We start from the raw sequence: 18,309 nt of genomic DNA, 5'->3' as shown, positions 1-18,309 counted from the left end.
GTGTCTTCTGGGTTTTACGTCATGCTTAGAAAGAACTCCACATTTCAAGATTTTTTATTTTTTTATTTTTTTTCCCGCACCCTAACCCCACCCAACACACCTAAACAAGATTTTTTTAAAAAAAAGATTTCAGATTTCCAGATTTAATGGTTTCAATCTTCATGTTTAAATCTATAGTACATCTGGAATTTACCTCGCTACAATAAATATGAGATCTAATCTCTCTGTTTTCTGTAAGTGGCTAGTAAGTTGCCTTGACAATTTATTGGACAGTTCATTATTTCCCACAGATTTGAAAGCCTTTAAGATAAATAGTTCCTGAAAGTATTTGTTTCTATCTCCGGACTAGGAAAACTGTTCTGCAGCTTTGTGTGCCTCGTTAGGAGCTGGTGCTACACTGGTGTAATTACTGCAGCTCTAGAGGAGGTTTTCATATGAAGTAGATCTGGTTCTTCTTTATTCTTCTTCTGATTTACCCTGACAATTTTTTAAAGCATTGTGAGCATTTCCATTTAAACCTGTATAGAGATGGTAGCCTACCTATCTTCACCAAAACACCTTCTTTTTTTTTTCTTTTATTTTGTTTTAACATCAGCACACATTAAATTTATAAATGAATTAGGGGAGAATTGACTTGAAATATACATGTATATATGGTTATGTATATTCTTTTCTTCTTTTTTGATTTCAGAAGCATTCTTGATAAGTTTTTTCCAAGGTAATTTTTTTACTTATATTGCAAATTTGGCCTATTTTCCTAAACAAGCAGTTGGCAAACTTGTTCTGTAAAGGACCCAAAAGGAAATATTCTAGGTTTTGTGAGTCATACAATATTTGTTGTGACTACTCAACTCTGCTGTTGTGGCATTAAAGCAGCTGCAGACAGTATGTAACTGAGTAAGTATGGTGCTGTTCCAATAAAACTTTATTCAAAAAGACAGGCAGTGGGCAGCCCAGGTGGCTCAGCAGTTTAGCACCGCCTCTGGCTCAGGGCGTGACCCTGGAGTCCCAGGATCGAGTCCCATGTTGGGCTCCCTGCATGGAGCCTGCTTTTCCCTCTGCCTGTGTCTCTGCCTCTCTCCCTCTCTCTGTGTCTCTCATGAATAAATAAATAAAATCTTTAAAAATAAACAAACAAACAGGCAGCAAGACAGATGTGGCCTGTAGGCTAAAGTTTGCCACTGTATATTATAAAAAGTTGTTTCCCTTCAAACTAATAAAACTGGCAATTGATCTATCTAATGTGTGTAAGGCACTGATATATTCTCTAATAGGCACTTTGTTATGTTTAACATATTCCTGAGTGCAACTTTTAAAAAGCATACATGTCAAAAATAGGGTGGAGCATGTGTCCACATTCTTTAGTTGTGTGAGAGAAAAGATAATCCTAGTGAAACAGTGAGCTCAGGTTCTTCAGACCCTGACCAACAAGTATTGCAGAAACAGGCAGACCTGCGGTTGCTTCAGTGACAAGTGTGTCCAGGTTCTGTGGAATCCAGGGAGTTTTATCCTCTCTAGTAATCTCAATTAAATTTCTGAGATGATTTATTTCTGCACTCATCTCAGATTTCTTCCTAAATCCTTCATTAAACAAATCCTTTGGGATCCTAAGGCAAAGGGTTGTGGGGAAAGGAAAAAGTAAACTTTTGAAAATCTACGTTTTTTTCAAGAGTCACATTTTATATTTAAGAGCTTTGTAAATTGTCTCTATTTTATGATAAAGCTGTTCTTTCTTAGGAGATCGCCAGAGGATAATATCTGAAGCAGAGAATATCTTCTGGGTTTGACCTGGGCAGTCAGAGGAAGTTTCCAACCTTCCCAATATGCACACACCATGAGCACTTTGCTAGGGTGCTGAGCCAGGCATGGGGACAAGTGCCATACTATGTTCCAACCCCACCTGCATGTTGGGAGGGAGCCATTAGTTCATGTGAACTTATCTTCAGTCCCACTTGGGATAGCATGGTCACCTGTATCATAGAAATAATGGAAACTTATAAGCTGATCAAGGGGAAAGGAGGGAAAATGAATGGGAAATATCAGAGAGGGTGACAAAACATGAGAGACTCCTAACTCTGGGAAACTAACAAGGGGTAGTGGAAAGGGAGGTGGGCGGGGGGATGGGGTGACTGGGTCATGGGCACTGAGGGGGGCACTTGACAGGATGAGCACTGGGGGTTATACTATATGTTGGCAAATCGAACTCCAATAAAAAATATACAAAAAAATAAAATAAATACTTATAACATTTTTTTTTAATTCTGATGCCAACACTTCTAAATGGGAAAGGAGAGGATTCCCCTGGTGCCATGCAATGACTTAGGCAAGCTATGCAGCAAGTTTAGAAGGTATCCGTTCCCTGTATTTCTAAGCCTGGGCATATCTGATAGTTTTAAGTCAGCACAGATCCATGTCAGTGTCTTTGGTGGTAGTAGGGTTTCTGACAATTGACAGTGATCTTGGTAAAGCACCCTGTTGCTGCTTATATTAAAGACACCTTTTTGGGGTGTCTGGGTGGCTCAGTCAGTTCAGTGTCCCACTCTTGAGTTTGGTTCAGGCCGTGATCTCGGGGTTGTGAGATCAACTGCCGAGTTGGGCTCCAAGTCCCCCATGGACTTAGAGCCTGCTTAAGAATCTATTTCCCTCTCCGATTGCCCTCCACCCCTGAATACTCCCCACTCCTACTCTCTCTCTCTAAACAAACAAACAAACAAACAAACAAACAAAACAAAACCTGGTTGGATTATCTACTTGATAATCCATGAAACCCTGTTTAATTTGGGCTCTATGAGAGCATTCTAGAATCCCACCAGCATGGCGACTTGGAGAGATTATTGATATAGCTTTGGAAGGGCCAAGGTCTCATGTGGAGCTTGATTCAAAGACCTCTTGAAAAGCCAGGAAACAATAATTTTAGTGGATCAAATGCAAGGAATGACAGTAATGCTTCTCTTTCCCATTTTGCTTTAACTTTCATCCATTCCCTCCTGATGTGCCAGGGCAGTGGCCACCAGGAATTGTGTTTCCTGCTAGACTTGCACTGATTGAGCTTGTGTTCCCATATTCTTGTCTGCTCCCTCAGATCACTGTCTGTTTCTCTCTCCAGTTTCTTGCTTAGTTGGCTGTTGCTTTCCTTGAGGCTTCTTTCTCAAGCCTCTGTCTGCTATTGCTGCTTCCTCTGTTTCTCTCTTAGCCATGCCTGTTCCTTCTTTGCTGCCTCCTTCCTGGCTTGCTCCAAAGCCCTATGCAGATTTTGGAAAGAGAAAAAAGTAAAAGCTCAGGCCTGAGCATTACCCTCTTGAGATCAGAGACAAAATCAAATTTGAAGGAAAGGGTGGTCACATCATGAAGAGCAGGTTTGAGAATATGATGGGAAAGGCCTTGACTGGCTGATATACAGCTACAACTCTGCTTGTTATTTTCAGGTTTAAAGAGGGTGCGTCCTATAGAAGAAGGGGAAGCTCATCATTTTTGGAAAGATCTTTGGTTGGGCTATCAGAGGGCAATGCAGGAGCTTACCCACCCAAGGATAGAGTCCTGCTGCCCCTTGCTTGCTATGGACTTATCCCCACAAGTAAGGGCTTTATCTGCCTGCAGAATGGATTTCTTTATTGTCATGTATGACTGCAAAAAGCTCTAACAGATCTCATTTGCCTAAGGAATCAAGAAGGAACAAAGGACCTAGATTTCCACTGAGGTGATTTGTTCCATACAAAGAAGACCATCCATGTCATTTTTACTTTTGACATAAAGTACTCCATGAACCCCCTCCAAAGTGTCCAACTTCCTTAGCCTGACCAGAGACCCTCTATATCTCCCTCCAGGCCATCCCCCCGGGCCCCTTCCCTCCACTCCCACAGGCCACAACCAGTCAGTATTACGTGCATCTGTACAAACCTGTGATCTCTGTTGCATTCATATATTTGCATGTTTCCCTAGGGCTCTTCCCTTTGGATAACATCTCGACCTGAACAGCACATACAAATACTTCAAAGTTTACATCCCCCTCCTCTTTGGGGAAGTTTTCCTGGACTATATGTCCCATAGCAAATGCAGACTCGAATCCATGCTGATGTTCTTCCCTGCTATCTGCTAGATGTGTAACTTTCTTTTTTTTTTTAAGAAAGAACTTTCTTTTCTTTAATATTTTATCTGTTTATTCATAGAGACACAGAAAGAGAGAGAGGCAGAGACACAACGCAGAGGGAGAAGCAGGCTCCATGCAGGGAGCCTGATGTGGGACTCGATCCCAGGACTCCAGGATCACACCCCAGGCTGCAGGTGGCACTAAACCACTGCATCACAGGGGCTGCCCTAGATGTGTAACTTTCGGCAAATTATTTAACCTGTGTCTGCCTTTGGGTTCATATCTGTAAAATGAGGGTAATAAGAGTAGATGCTTCATAACATTTTTTCAAGGACTAAATTAAAACATCCAGAGAGAGGGCTTAACAGTTCAGTATATACAGTAGTATATTATTACATTTATTACTACCACCAGTGCAGCCCAGGATCACAGGTTATCACTCTCTGTGCAATAGTGTATTTATTTGACTCTTACTTTGATCAGCCTTGAGTGCAAGCATTCTAACTTTACATCATAAATCCTCAGCCATTGGCATAATGACTGTCATATAGTTGGATGAAGAAATAAATAATTTCCATTCTGTCTCTCGCGGATTTCAGAAATCCATACTCTTTTTTGGGAGAATAGGCATTTCCACTCTCCTGAGGAGTAAATAGCAAATAGTGGACCTTAAAAATTCGCACAATCTGTCGTGATATCCCCATGCTCTTATCACCCACAACTGGTGCTGTGCTTTAAGATTATCTGGAGACCCCTTTGACTCTATTCTGTAGGCTCCGCATGCTCACCTTATTCCTTGCCCTCACTCCTTTCCTGGGCACCTGCGAATAGTTCCATTCAGTCCTTTCCTTTGCTTGCCTGTAGAGCTTGTGCCCTCCAGGAACAGAGAAAGTTCCCACTGAAATACTTTCTGTTAGGGCCTTCGAAAGCTGATCCAATTTAGCTTGGCACTATTTAACAGATGCCTCTTTGTTCTACAGCAAGAGATCCTCCTTCTTATCCTTATGATTTCCTGCAAGGGAAATATATAGGGATATCACCAGAAGAAAGGAACAGAAGAGGTCAAATTCCAAAGAAATCTACTAGGTGGGTGGACTAACGGCAGTCCTCTTAAGAAAAGCATCCTAGTGAAGCAGCAGAAGCATACAACTAGAACCAAGAGATTTACTGCCAACTCTGAAAACTCTCTGCAAGACCTTGCTAAAGCTTCCAAACCTCTCTGGGTCTTGGGTTCCTCATCTATGAAATGTTGAAGTTGTGTGATCTATTCTCTATAGTTCTTAGAAGCTGTAGCGTCCTGTGATTCTATCTTCAATAATATAATGACACAAATAAACATAAAGAACAACTTGCTAAGAGAGTCTGTCCCAGCAAATTAAGTGTCTGGGAATAAGAGTGAGTACACCTAGAGAGGTTGTAGCTCAGGAGTGACTTGAGGGAGTTCAGAAACCATGCCACTGTTCACTAAAGGAGAAATCAGTGCTGGTTTTGCTTGAGAGATCAGAAAGATCCTAAATAAATTTCTCAAGCTTTGAGGGAGAAGATGGAAATAGAGTTCTCTAAAATTCTATCATGAGGATCCACACTACTTTACCCTAAGTAGGAGATGAGCTATAGATTGTGTATGTACAACTTCAGGCATCATTTTAGAAACGCAAGGATCAGGAAGGATGAATGCTAAGAAAAAGTACCACAAGCTTCTTCTGGAACTCCTGTTGATCATCCTCAGAAGAGTGCTCCACGAGGACTCCAACAACTACCCCTCACAGTCTGCATGCACATCCAGCAGCTCCTTGAGCATGTCTGTGGGGAGCCTCAGTCGCTAGGCCATCTGCTCGCTGTAGTGGTCAGCTGCCTTCTGCATGGCCACTGAGTTCTCACACAAAGCCAGAGTTGTCACTGCATTCTCCAAGCAAGGCACTGCTCCATGATTGATGGCATCCACATAGGTCACCACCAGAGTCCACAGCATAAATAAAGCAGAAAACAGGGATAAATATCAATTTCTTACTCAACAAGAACCAAGATTCTGAGATTACAGTTCTTTTATTAGTGTTTTAATATTTATTTGTTTGTTTGTTTGTTTGTTTATTTATTTATTTATGAGAGATTGAGAGAGAGAGAGCACGTGTGAGCTGGGCCGAGGGTGTGGGCAGAGGGAGAAGGAGAGAGAAACTTTAGCAGACTCTGCACTGAGTGGGGAGCCCCATGTGGAGTTTGATCCCAGGTCTCTGAGATCATGACCTGAGCTGAAACCAAGATCAGTCTCTTAAAATACTGAGCCACCCAGGTGCTCTATATTTTTTTTAATTTAAAAATTTTTTTTAAATTTCATTTGTTAGATGTGTAGCTTTACACATCTAAACTTTTGCACTTTGGAAATAAATTTATAAGTATTCATGACAACTAAAGTAACATACAAATGAAATACTTTAGCTATGGCCACAAACAGTGTTCTGAAAAGGTGTGTTGTCAGTACTGATCCATTGCAAGGATATTTAAAGAAAATAATCGAACTACTGATCAGGGGTCACATGACAATAACAGAATGCCACAGATTGTACCTAATAGACAACAATGGATTATTAAAATTCTCAAGATGTTGTACACAAAGTTAGTTATAAACCCCCCCAGCTTTTCTTTTTTTAATTTTTTAAATCTGAGATTATAGTTCTAAAGTCACACACACCTACTTACTTCTATTATCATCACCTTTATTTTCATTTTCACTTCATTTACTTGTTATTGTATTTTTTTTCCAGGTCATAACATTGGGTGAAAAAAAGATGAATACCTACCTTCATCTAACATAATTAGGGAAATCTGGGAAAAATTATTTCACATTAACACAAATTAAGATTAAAAGAGGGGAATCCCTGGGTGGCTCAGCGGTTTAGCACCTGCCTTCGGCCCAGGGTGTGATCCTGGAGTCCCGGGATTGAGTCCCACATTGGGCTCCCTGCATGGAGCCTGCTTCTCCCTCTGCCTGTGTCTCTGCCTCTCTCTCTCTCATTAATAAATAAATAAAATCTTAAAAAAAAAAAAGAGTAAAAGAGACCACCCAGGTAGACACCCAGGGTAATTCACATAATATTATTTCTAATTCTTGAGATTTCAGTGGATTTTCAGGGACTCAAAAGCTAATATTTATTTTGGACAGGTTTGAACTCCAAAGTAGTCCCTTTGAGAAAAACATATTATATAGGATTTCCTCTGGGAAGACGATCCACCCAGTCTAGTTAGTGTTGGGTTCTTCTTATATATGGGAACTGCAGATATCAGTGACAATGTTTGGGGTTTTGGAAAGGGATTTGTTAATCCTATGATCAAAGATAATTACTAAAACACATAATCATTTCTATCTGGGGTATGAATATATATAAGTATACACATATATATAAATTGATACAAAGCTGCTGAAGAGTGCATATTATAGTTAGCACATATCAGGTCACAGAGAAATATGATTTTGGACAAGGACACTCACTATTCTCAGTGACCTTGACTTCTTTCCTGAGGGTCCTAGCCCTTGCATGGGTAAAGATACAAGAACAGAAATTATTTGATTGTTTCTGGAATTCAGGATCCAGTTGATTTTCCAGAATATCCTCAGTATGGGCTAGAATTTCCTTTTTGTTTTGTCCTTTGACCAGCCAGAGGAATGTGGGGAAACATGGATGATGTCTGCACAGACTTAAAAATCTGGGATCCTTGGGATGGGGGATCCCTGGGTGGCTCAGCAGTTTGGCGCATGCCTTCAGCCCAGGGTGTGATCCTGGAGTCCCGGGATCGAGTCCCACATAGGGCTGTGTTTTGGCTGGTCAAAGACAAAACAATTCTGTTTTGGGGAGGCGGTAAATATAACATTTGATATACTCCCTGGGTATGTTGGAATTTTTAGCTTTGGGATTCTAACCTGAGGAAGAGAGAAAACAGAGTTACAGTAAGCACACTCTTGGGACAAGGCGGCTCAAGGTTTTTATGAGTGGGGATTTCCGATCTTTCAAGTATTCTAAACTCAGAACTTCTTTTTACATATTTATACAAATGGCAAATTAAACTCATATGAATGATGTATCACTGGAGAGGAATTTTTTAAATTTTCTTTTTTAATTCAAGTATAAATAACATACAGTGCTATATTAGTTTCAAGTGTAGAATATAATGATTCAACAGTTCTATACATTACTAGTGCTCATCATGATTAGTGTACTCCCAATCTCCTTCACCTATTTTACCCGCTTTACCACCTCCCTTCTTGCAACCACATTTTTTCCTCTATATTTGAGAGTCTGGGCTTTTTGTTTGTTTGTTTGTTTGTTTGTTTTTAAGACATTTAAAAAAATATTCATTTGTTCCTTAAATGCCACGTTTTCTTTATCTATCAATGGATGCTCGAGTTGCTTCTATATCTTGGCTATTGTAAATAGCTTCAGTAAACGTAGGGGTGTATACATCTTTTCAAATTAGTGTTTTCATTTTCTTTGAGTAAATACCTGGTAGTGGAATAACTAGATCATCAGGTAATTTTTGAGGAACCTCCATACTTTTTCCACAGTGGCTGCACTACCTTGCATTCCCACCAGTGGTGCGCAGGGGTTTCTTTTTCTCCACACCCTCACCAACACCTGTTTCTTGTGTTTTTTTTTTTTTTTTATTTTAGCCATTCTGACAGGTGTGAGGGAATATCTCATTATAGTTTTGATTTGATTTTTTACTGTTCAACATTCATGACTCCCTAAAGAAGTTAAGCTAGCTGATGGCATTAAAATTAGGTCAAGACCTTAAAATTGAGGAATAAACAAGATAATTTATTCAATAATTATTTACTAAGTACTTATTATGTTCCTGGCACTGGGGATATGTTCAAGGGTCAAAAGATACAGCAGTGACTAAAGCAGAGGGAAATAACCTGTTCTTTGGAATTATATAACTGATAAGTGTTAAGACTACTAGTGTATAATGAGCTAATGCCAGGCAGGTGAAATCTGGTCTTAATGGAAGGAGTATGGGGAGAAAAGAATGGGTAAAACAAAATAAAACATAACAAAACATACTTTTAGAAGCCTCCATAAAAGGTTGTGACTGCATCTCACTCCTTACTTGTTTTGAGGATGCTGTGAATCAACTAATTCAAGGGATCTCAGCAGAAGTTAAAATATTTTCTAAGAGGAACATTCCCCCTTATGTTTTCTATGCTTGACGGGAAGAGAATTTCTGAGGTACCTGCATAGAACCAGGATAGAAGTGTGGAAAGATGGAAGGATGGTTGATACTGCTTCTGTATTGTCATTTTTTCCCACGGAACTCAGTAAGGTGACCTCTGTTTTTCTTATGATGATTTGTACATGCCCAGCATCAGATGCTCTTTACATTAAACCATAGTTATTAACTTTATAGGATCTGGACATGCTATTCTATAAGGTATTCTGCAACACTAAGGTACTTTGATCTAACTAGAATTTTCATGAGAGCTAGCTAAAGCCAGTGAGCTCATAGATAAACATTCTGATTTGCCTTTTTTTAAAAATTCAGGTAAAGAAGCAATTATTGTGTGCCTACTATGTTACACATTCTGTCCTTGTTGCTGGAAATTGGCAACAAAGAATCAGGTAGGATTTCTTCCTCTACAGACTTTAATTTTAATAGAAGAAAAAAATAAGTAAAGATATAAATAAATATGTTCATATTGTGTTAAGTTTATGTGGAGGGGCAACATGAGACAGAATGGTCAGGGAAGACCTCTTTGAAAACTGACATTTGTGTAAGGCCTTGAAAGAAAGGAGCAACTGGGTGAAGGAGCAGCAAGCATTGCAGGCAGAGTGAACCATGAATGCAAAGACCTGGAGATCGGAAAGGGATTGCAATTTGCAAGGATAAAAAGGAGGCTGATGTGGCTGTGGTATGACCGTGGTGGAGAAAATACAAAAGATTAATTTAGAGAAATAAGAAAGAGTCACAGTGTGCGTTTGAGGAGTATGGATCTTATGTAAGTATAATGCAGGTTTAAGGAGGGTATTAAAAGCAACTAGATTAATGGTCACTATGGTTGTTTTGAAGGGAATTTACTAGAGAGGGTCAGAGTGGAAGTGAGAAGGATATCAGGACAAATAAAAGTATTTCAAGCAAAAGAGGAGGGGACCCAGTCCAGGATGGTAGAATAAAAACAGAGAGAAAGAGACAGCTTCGAGATATATTAAGCAAGAGTAACAAGAGGACTGATGTATGAACTGGATGTAGGAGGTAAACTAAGTGAGGAATGTAAGTTTTGAGTCTTGCGACCTTCAGGTTGGTGATACATACTGAGAAGAAGATGAACGAGAAAGCAAGAAGTATGCTTTTGTTTTGCTTGTTTTACTTGATTTCATTTGAGTTTAGGAGTGATCAAGACTTATACTGTGAACATGATAACTTTATATTTTTTGAACATGATAACTTTAAGTGGACAGCTTGCAAAAAAGCAAAAAAAAAATTCAGATGGTTATTTGATCTATGCATCTGAATTTCAGAAGAGATATCTAGGCAAGAAATATCAATTCGAGAGGTATCAGAATAAAAGTGACATGGAACATCCAAAGACTAGATGAGATCATTTTGAGAGGGTATAAATGGAAGAGAGAAAAGAACCCAGGGCCACATCCTAGAGAGACTTACAATTCAGTTGATTGGATGAAAAGTCAGAGTCTGGTAGAAAGACTGAATGAGCTAACCACAGAGATAGAAGAAAGTCAGTGTAGTGTGGTGAGGCAAGGAAGGAAAGAATTTCAAGGAGCAGGAAGAAGCAGGGGAGTAAGATGGATGCAAAGAAACACTGAATCAGGGAAAATGGACGTCATTGGTAAGTATAACAAGAGCATTCAGTAAAGTGTTGGGTTAAAACTAGAGAGGAATTCATTGAAGACAGAGGTAGAGAAAGGAAATTGAGGCTATATATTTTTGCATGAAGAGGAGTAAAAACAAAATATGGGGTGATAGTCATAATGAGATGTAGAGTCCAGGGAGAATCTTTAAGATGATAGTTATTGAAGCATGTTGGTTAGTTAATAAGAATACTCCAATACAACAAACAAAACATGATGTGAAAGACATAACTGCAAAAACTCCACGTGTGGCAGGCTAGAAAAGATGGCTTTAAGAACACTAATATGAGGGGTTTTCCGTCTATAGGAAACAGGAACAATAGGAATAGGAATTGGGAACAGAAAAAAAATTGGGTTGCAATTTTACTGGTAAGAATTAGAATTTCAAGCTGAAAATTCCATCATAGCTCTAAAAGTATGTGGCAGTATCAGAGACAGCTTTTTTACAGGACCTAAAATTAAACAGAGGGATTTCTAGAATTGAACCCACACTGGGATAAGTACAGTGACCATGTTCTTCTGGCACCGAGATTGATGCAGGATGAGGGTTGGGTACTGCCCCAAGCCCCAAGGAAGGGTCCTTCTTCACCAGCTGGATCAAAAAAGCTCCTTGTCTCTATGTGTGTCTGTGTGTCTGTCTCTCCCATTTTTGCTTTTATTTTGTTCTATGATACTCTAATATAAAACTGTGACTCCAGAGATGAAGAATATAAGGCTAGTTAGTTCTTTTAACCTTTTAATCAATATTTTATTGTTATTTTTATATTTTAATGTATACCATTGACTTACTTTTAGTATTATTCCAAATGTATTTTTCAACAACATACAGGGAAGTTGTTATAAGAAAAAAATATATGAAAAACACATATTCCATAAGTCTAAGTCACAAAAATATAATAGTGATAAAGGAAGAATTATTAACATGATTTCTTAAACAGAAGGAGGTTAATGAGACTTGGTTTAACTGAAATGAAGTTTTTTCATATTTATTAACTCCAGAAAAAATAATCTAGCATCTTTTTTTAGAAAGTGCGTTTATTTGGCACTAAGTATACTCTACTTTGAGGTTTAGTGGAAATTCTCAGACAGGAGGAGTCTCATTTTAATATCCTGTACACAAAGCTTGGTGGAAGACCAAAAAGCTGCAGCTGTGCCAGCTCTTTCAGAGAAGTACAAAGTTGAAGCAGTTTCAGTTTTAGAATTCTGTTGAGAGCAGTTTTTCAACTGAGAGAAATGTAGGTACAAAGGAATAATGGCCTTTAAGGGATAAGATTTATAGGCTTGGGGAATTTTAGAATTAGAGAAACCTGCTGTGACAAAACAATAAAAACAAAACAAAACTAACAGCACCTTGGATATTGCTAGGTATAGAAATAGAATAAAGGGCTAGGTTTTCAGAATTATACAAAATGTAAGGCATGGAAATTATTTGGTGGATTGGCTATGTAAATCCATGACTTTCCTCACAAGCTGGAGTTAGATTACATCACTAGAGAGATGTACCCCAATTTGTTCTTTCTGTATGTAGAACTTAGAGCTGAAAAGCAAAACTGAAATTTCAGAGACTTTTTATTTGTAGGATGAGTATTTAAGGGAAGACAGAGCCTTTGGTAGGACCTCCTAAATACTAGAATGCTAGGATTACATATGAATATATAAAAATCCAGTTTCCCTCATGCCACCTTCTGAGAGGAGAGGCTCTGACTGGTTCATTGTAACCCTTCTCTAGTCTTTTCAAATCCATTGTGCCTAGGATGCATCCACCCTTAAATGAGGTAAGACTTAGCCTTGTGCCACATCACTGATAATGGCTACAACCACTCCCTGAAGTCCAGCTCCAGGCACCCAGTCACTCTTTCTTCCAGGGACACCTTTCATAGACACTGCCCTGACTTCAGTGGTTCAGTGACTTATAAATGGGCCTGATGTGAAAAAGCATCTCATTCTTGTCCCAGAGATCCAACCTGGAAAACACCCTCACAACAGTCAGCTGGTATGGCCCCTCCATGGACCGCCAAATGTGTTTTGGTGTGAAGACATATATAAGTGCACTATTACTGGGCCACACTTCAAGAAGTACCTCCTTTATACATTTGTGACACTTGGCAAGGCTGGTCCACTCAAGTAATATGTAAATGATTTAAAAGATATTTCAGATTTTTGACTTTAGGTTTCAGGTCTCAACGGTTTAAACAGGCTCACTCGAAAGCCTCTTTAGGTCCCATTTATAAAGACAAAAAAGTTATTCCTGGTTCAGTGTTTTCCTTTTTACTATTTCTTTGGTGTTAGAGAGTTCATATAAAGTGTGGAGACTTTAAAATTTGGAGGAGAGGAGCTTCTGGGTGGCTCAGTCAGTTAAGTGGCTGATTCTGGATTTTGACTCAGGTCATGGCCTCAGGATTCTCAGATCAAGCCCCCTGCTGGGCTCTGCACTCAGCTGTCAGTCTGCTTGAGGCTTCGCTCTCCCACTGCCCCTCCCCCTCACTCTTTCTCTCTCTAAAAATAAATAAATAGATCCTTTTAAAAATTTGGAAGGGAGTGTGTGTGGGAGGGAGGATTATCTTTTAAAGATACCCAAAAGACTTTCCATATAACAATATCAAAATATTTAATATACATGTAATCAGAATAGCAAAAAGTATAGCAGGATAAGAAAGTGATATATAATTTTTCCAAAATTAATAAAGGACAAAAACCCACACATCCAGAGGTTTAGAGAACCAACCCCGTGCAGAATAAATAACAAGAAAAAAAACACCCCTATACACACTATAGTCAAATCCATGAAATCCACTTATTCAAAGAAAATCTCTTAAAGACATCTAGTGAAAAAAGAAGCACGACCACAGAAGGCCAAAAATAGGAATGTGAAAAGACTTCTTCCTAGAATCTATGCAAGTAGGAAGAAAGTGGAATGACCTGTCTAAAGTATGAATGAAAAAGAATGTGCAACCAGAATTCTCCACCCAGTAAAGATGTTTCCAGAAAGAAGGCAAAATAAAGACATTTTCAAAGTAAAGGTGACTTCATAGTATGGAATGGTCTATCCAATTCAGTGTGCACATTAAATGAGGAAAACAGTATAAAAATTAAAAATAATCAAAGAAAAATGTTATTATTTGTAATTATTATAGTGGTGATATGTGTGTTCTGTAAGAATTTTTCTGTCATCCAGAGTCATTGTGTTACTTACTTGGGTTATTTTCTAAAATATTTATTATTTTACCTTTTACTTTTAGAACTGTAACTCACTGAGAATTGATATTTCCAGGTGGTATGAAATATGGGTCTGAAATATATATTTAGAGGTAGGTACAATTTCCCAATACAATTTAATCACAGGAATGGGGGAAATAACTATCTATATAAACATATATCTATATATAAACATATATAAATAAAGCCGTGACCTTAGATATCTGAGAAAAATAATTCTTACAGAACAAACACACACCCTACCACCACCTCCGTAAAGTAAAATATTAAGTTAGACTATATCAAAACTAGGTATGTCCTTCATGGAAAACATTCTTAAAATTATTAAAAGATAGTCACAGAATAAATGACATTTTCAATCACCTAACCAATAAAAAACTCATATCTAAAACACATATAAAAAATTCTTACAAATCAAGGTGAAAAAGACAAACTGCTCAAGAGAGACATCTACAGGGGTATCACAGGAAAACAAAATAGCAAATAAACATGAAAAGAACTCTTATTCATAGTGAAGAAAACGCAAATTAATGTCTCAGTGAGATAGCTGAGAATCTTGTAGAGATTCTTTAATGATTCCTAATTCACTGACCACTGCTGAATTTTGTTTTTCTCCAGACATGGGAGCCAGGCTCCAATAAATCCAAAAAAAAAAAAGTCAAAAAAGTCTCTAAAGAGCCTACTATACCGCAAGTCATCCCTTGACACAGGGTCATCCTGCATGTGGAACCTAGTGGGGGATGGGACACCCTATGTCATCTCAATTCAAAGATTAGCACTGTCAGATGGCATAGCTCTTTCTTTATCATGGCCTTATTTGCTAGTGGTCACTCATGGAGTATTACCTGTCTCCAAAGATTTACTCATATAATAGCATTCTAGTGCTGCTTAATATTTATTGAATCCCTTACTGTGTCCAGCCCTGGTCTAGATGTCTTAATCACATGATCTTCTTGACTTTTGTAAGAACCCTAAAGGTTAAAGATACTTATTCTTCCTTTGTGGATAAATAGAGTAAACTGAGGCTGACAGATTTGCCAAAAATTGTATAATAAGATGCAGAATCCAGGGGTAAACACAGGTCTCTTTATCTCTCACTACACTTGGTGATCAAAAACCTATTTGAAATTAACTTTCTTACTTAAATGTTTTTATCCTATAAGCCCCTTATAAATGAAGTATGGTGTACTATATATTGATTATCACATAGCAGGTTTATCGTATGCTAGTATAAACCAAGATATGCTGTTATTTCTGCAGTGTCTGTCATTCACCCCACAACCACTAAATTGTTTCTAGGCAGATCTTCATTTTTAAACAGCTCATCAAGGAATTCAGTTCATCTCACATTTTATGACATCCAGCCCTACGTATTATCTTTATTCTACTGCTCATCAGATATTTGATGGGCACCTATTATGCTTAGATATTGTTCTCAACTCTGAGGTTCAGATATGAGCAAGATAGTCCTCACCGTCAAAGATTTTTAGAAATTTTAACAGCTAGATTTAGGTTCATCTAAAGTTAGGTCAACTGTTGATTATATATGAGTAATAGAAAAGATCCAGCAAAGTATGGATTAAAGATGAAAATTTTGTTTAAAAGTTCTTTTTTTTTTTTTTACTTTTATTTGTAAGTCCTGTGATAAACAATCTAATACTGGTATTGAGGCTATGTTCAACAAAGTCAATAGGGGCACAAGGCTCTTCCTGAAACAGAATTAAACCTGGATGTGATCATCACATACTCAGGGAAACTGAGGAGAATACCAGAGTCAAAAATAAAAGTAATACTTGATGTTCTGAACTACTTAGGACAGTTATGTGGATGTTACTGGACTGCAGAATGTCTATGGTTGAAAGGGGGTTGAAAAATCCACATTTTCTCCCTGCTCAGGCCTCAGTAAACTGAAGATCATCTGCTTGCCTATCTTCCCTCCAAATCTGACCCTGGAAGAGTTTCACACAAACATTTCTTCATGCACCTCTCCCCACTGACTTCAACATCCATGCCACACATGATAAAGGAGGTATTCCAATTATTTCAACACCTTATCTCTTAGGAGGGATTTCTTGGATAGTCCTTTAGTCAGAAAGTTGCAATTGTTTTGCTTGTTCTTTTTTAAATATTCAATCTGATAAATAATCAATGTTCTTATAAAACAATCAGAAAACAGATGAACAAAGATAACAACCAAATACTCTCCTTAAAATTTTTCATATCTGCTCTTTGGGAGACTGGATCCCCACATTTAAACAACTACTCTCCCTCTGCTCACACATATACATCTGCCTCTGAACATTGTGGACAATATTCATATTCATATTGCTCAGTTTACATCAGATAGCAAGTGTCATTATTGTTGACACATATGGAGCTTCTTCTCATGGGTCTATGTGGTGCCTATAGTCTAAGTGAATAAAAAAGAGCATTACTGATAGAAATGATAGTCACTTGAAATCTTAGATCATCGTAACTTTTGATTAAGTTGTCCTTTTCTGTTCCCTCCCCAAAATAAAGGAATTGTTCGTTGTACATTTGAAATGTCAGTTCAGAGGTTCCTTTCTCTTTCTTTCTTAACCTCTTCCTCTTTTAAGATTTCCCACAGGAAATTTAAAGATCTCTATTAATTTTGCTTGTCTTTACACTAATGGAGGTAACACCTATATTGCTTTAAAACAAGACTCTGAGATACAATATTTACAAGTTTAAAAAAGTATTTCACGTTACTATCCAAACTTTCAAGGTTTCTGAGGCACATATCTGGACTCTAGACCATGAGACAGGAAAAGAGAATGTCAGAATACTTATTCAGTATTTCATGGCCCAAGCCAGAATATGGTATATTCCATGTGTACTCATATTTTATTTGTGAAAATTGAAACACCTGACATTCCTGGCTGCAATATAGGAAATATCGTTTTAGGTGCATGACCATGTGCTAAGTAAAAGAGTAAAACAGATCTTTTTTTTTTTTTTTTCTTTTTTGATGGAGGAGGCAACCAAAGAATCTTTTAAAATAGAACCACGGAATCATAGGCTATTCAGTAGGATATGGTGACCATAGAGAAATAGTGTAGTATTGTTCATATTAGCATAGGTTTGGAACCAAGCTCTTTTCAAATTGCATTTTTGCATTTTATGATTTTGTAACCTTGAGTAACTTACCTAACTTCTTTCTGACTTAGTTTTCTCATCTATAAAATAGTAATAATAATAGAACCAATTTTGTAGCCTTGTCATGAGAATTAATGAGTTAATATATTTAAAGCGCCCCACATAGTAACTAATAATTATTTTGCTATTAGCAGGAGTAAAAGTGAACTCAAATTAGAATTACTGGTCATCTCACTAAAGTTTTTATTGGCCATATGTGTGCTCATCCCCATAATATTTGTCTTTGAAAACCAGAGGGCCCAAATTTTGTGAGTTCTTATAACCAGAAGATTTTAAAAAATAAGTGGACTCAGTTCTGGGAGAATTAGGAGGGTGAGAGGAAACTGAGTCCCCACCCTGAAAGAGACAATACAACAAACAGCCCAGAGAGATGCAGCATAGAAGCAGCAGTTTGAAAACCACCTGGGGCACACAGGAAGGAGAGTTATTTGCTAAAATCAGAGCATTTCCCAAAGGGACATAGATCTGTGGGAGATTTCTCTGAGAAGAAGTACCATTTCCCTCTCTCACCCTGCAGCATAAACTGATGGCCACCTGCACAAAGCATCTTGGCACCAACACTCACTCCCTAACTGCCTCATACCAACACCCTGCTCCTCGTATTTATGTGATCTGCCCCCTCCAGCCAGGCTTGCCTCATACCCAGCATGGCAGGCCCTCACCCTGACGATCAAGGCAACCTTGCTACCATTACATCTCCCTACCTGTGCCCATTGCAGATCCATGCCCTCCAACCCACCAGCTTGGTCTTGATGGCAGTGGCATATCTCACAGAGATCAATGTGCTAAGCTGCTAAAATCGCATACCCTGCCCCCTTACATGTTATGGATCTGCCCCCTCTGATTTGCTCTTAGCCAGGCCAGAGCCCATCCAAACTGGGGCCATGAGCCTGGTAGTGTGCAAGCAGCCCCAGCAGGAGCCAGCTACTCCAAAGTGATTCATACGTTGGGAAGGGGAGAAGGTAATCA

At 38.4% G+C, this 18,309-nt stretch overlaps 1 pseudogene; it reads right to left on the bottom strand.

The window, feature by feature from the left end:
* Positions 1-1,926: 1,926 nt before the first annotated feature.
* Positions 1,927-12,955, bottom strand: LOC112924447 (guanylate-binding protein 7-like; annotated as a pseudogene).
* Between the last annotated feature and the right edge of the window lie 5,354 nt (positions 12,956-18,309).

Source organism: Vulpes vulpes, chromosome 3 (assembly GCF_048418805.1).
Source record: "Vulpes vulpes isolate BD-2025 chromosome 3, VulVul3, whole genome shotgun sequence".
Lineage (NCBI taxonomy): Eukaryota > Metazoa > Chordata > Mammalia > Carnivora > Canidae > Vulpes > Vulpes vulpes.
This window is presented reverse-complemented; position numbering and strand designations above follow the sequence as displayed.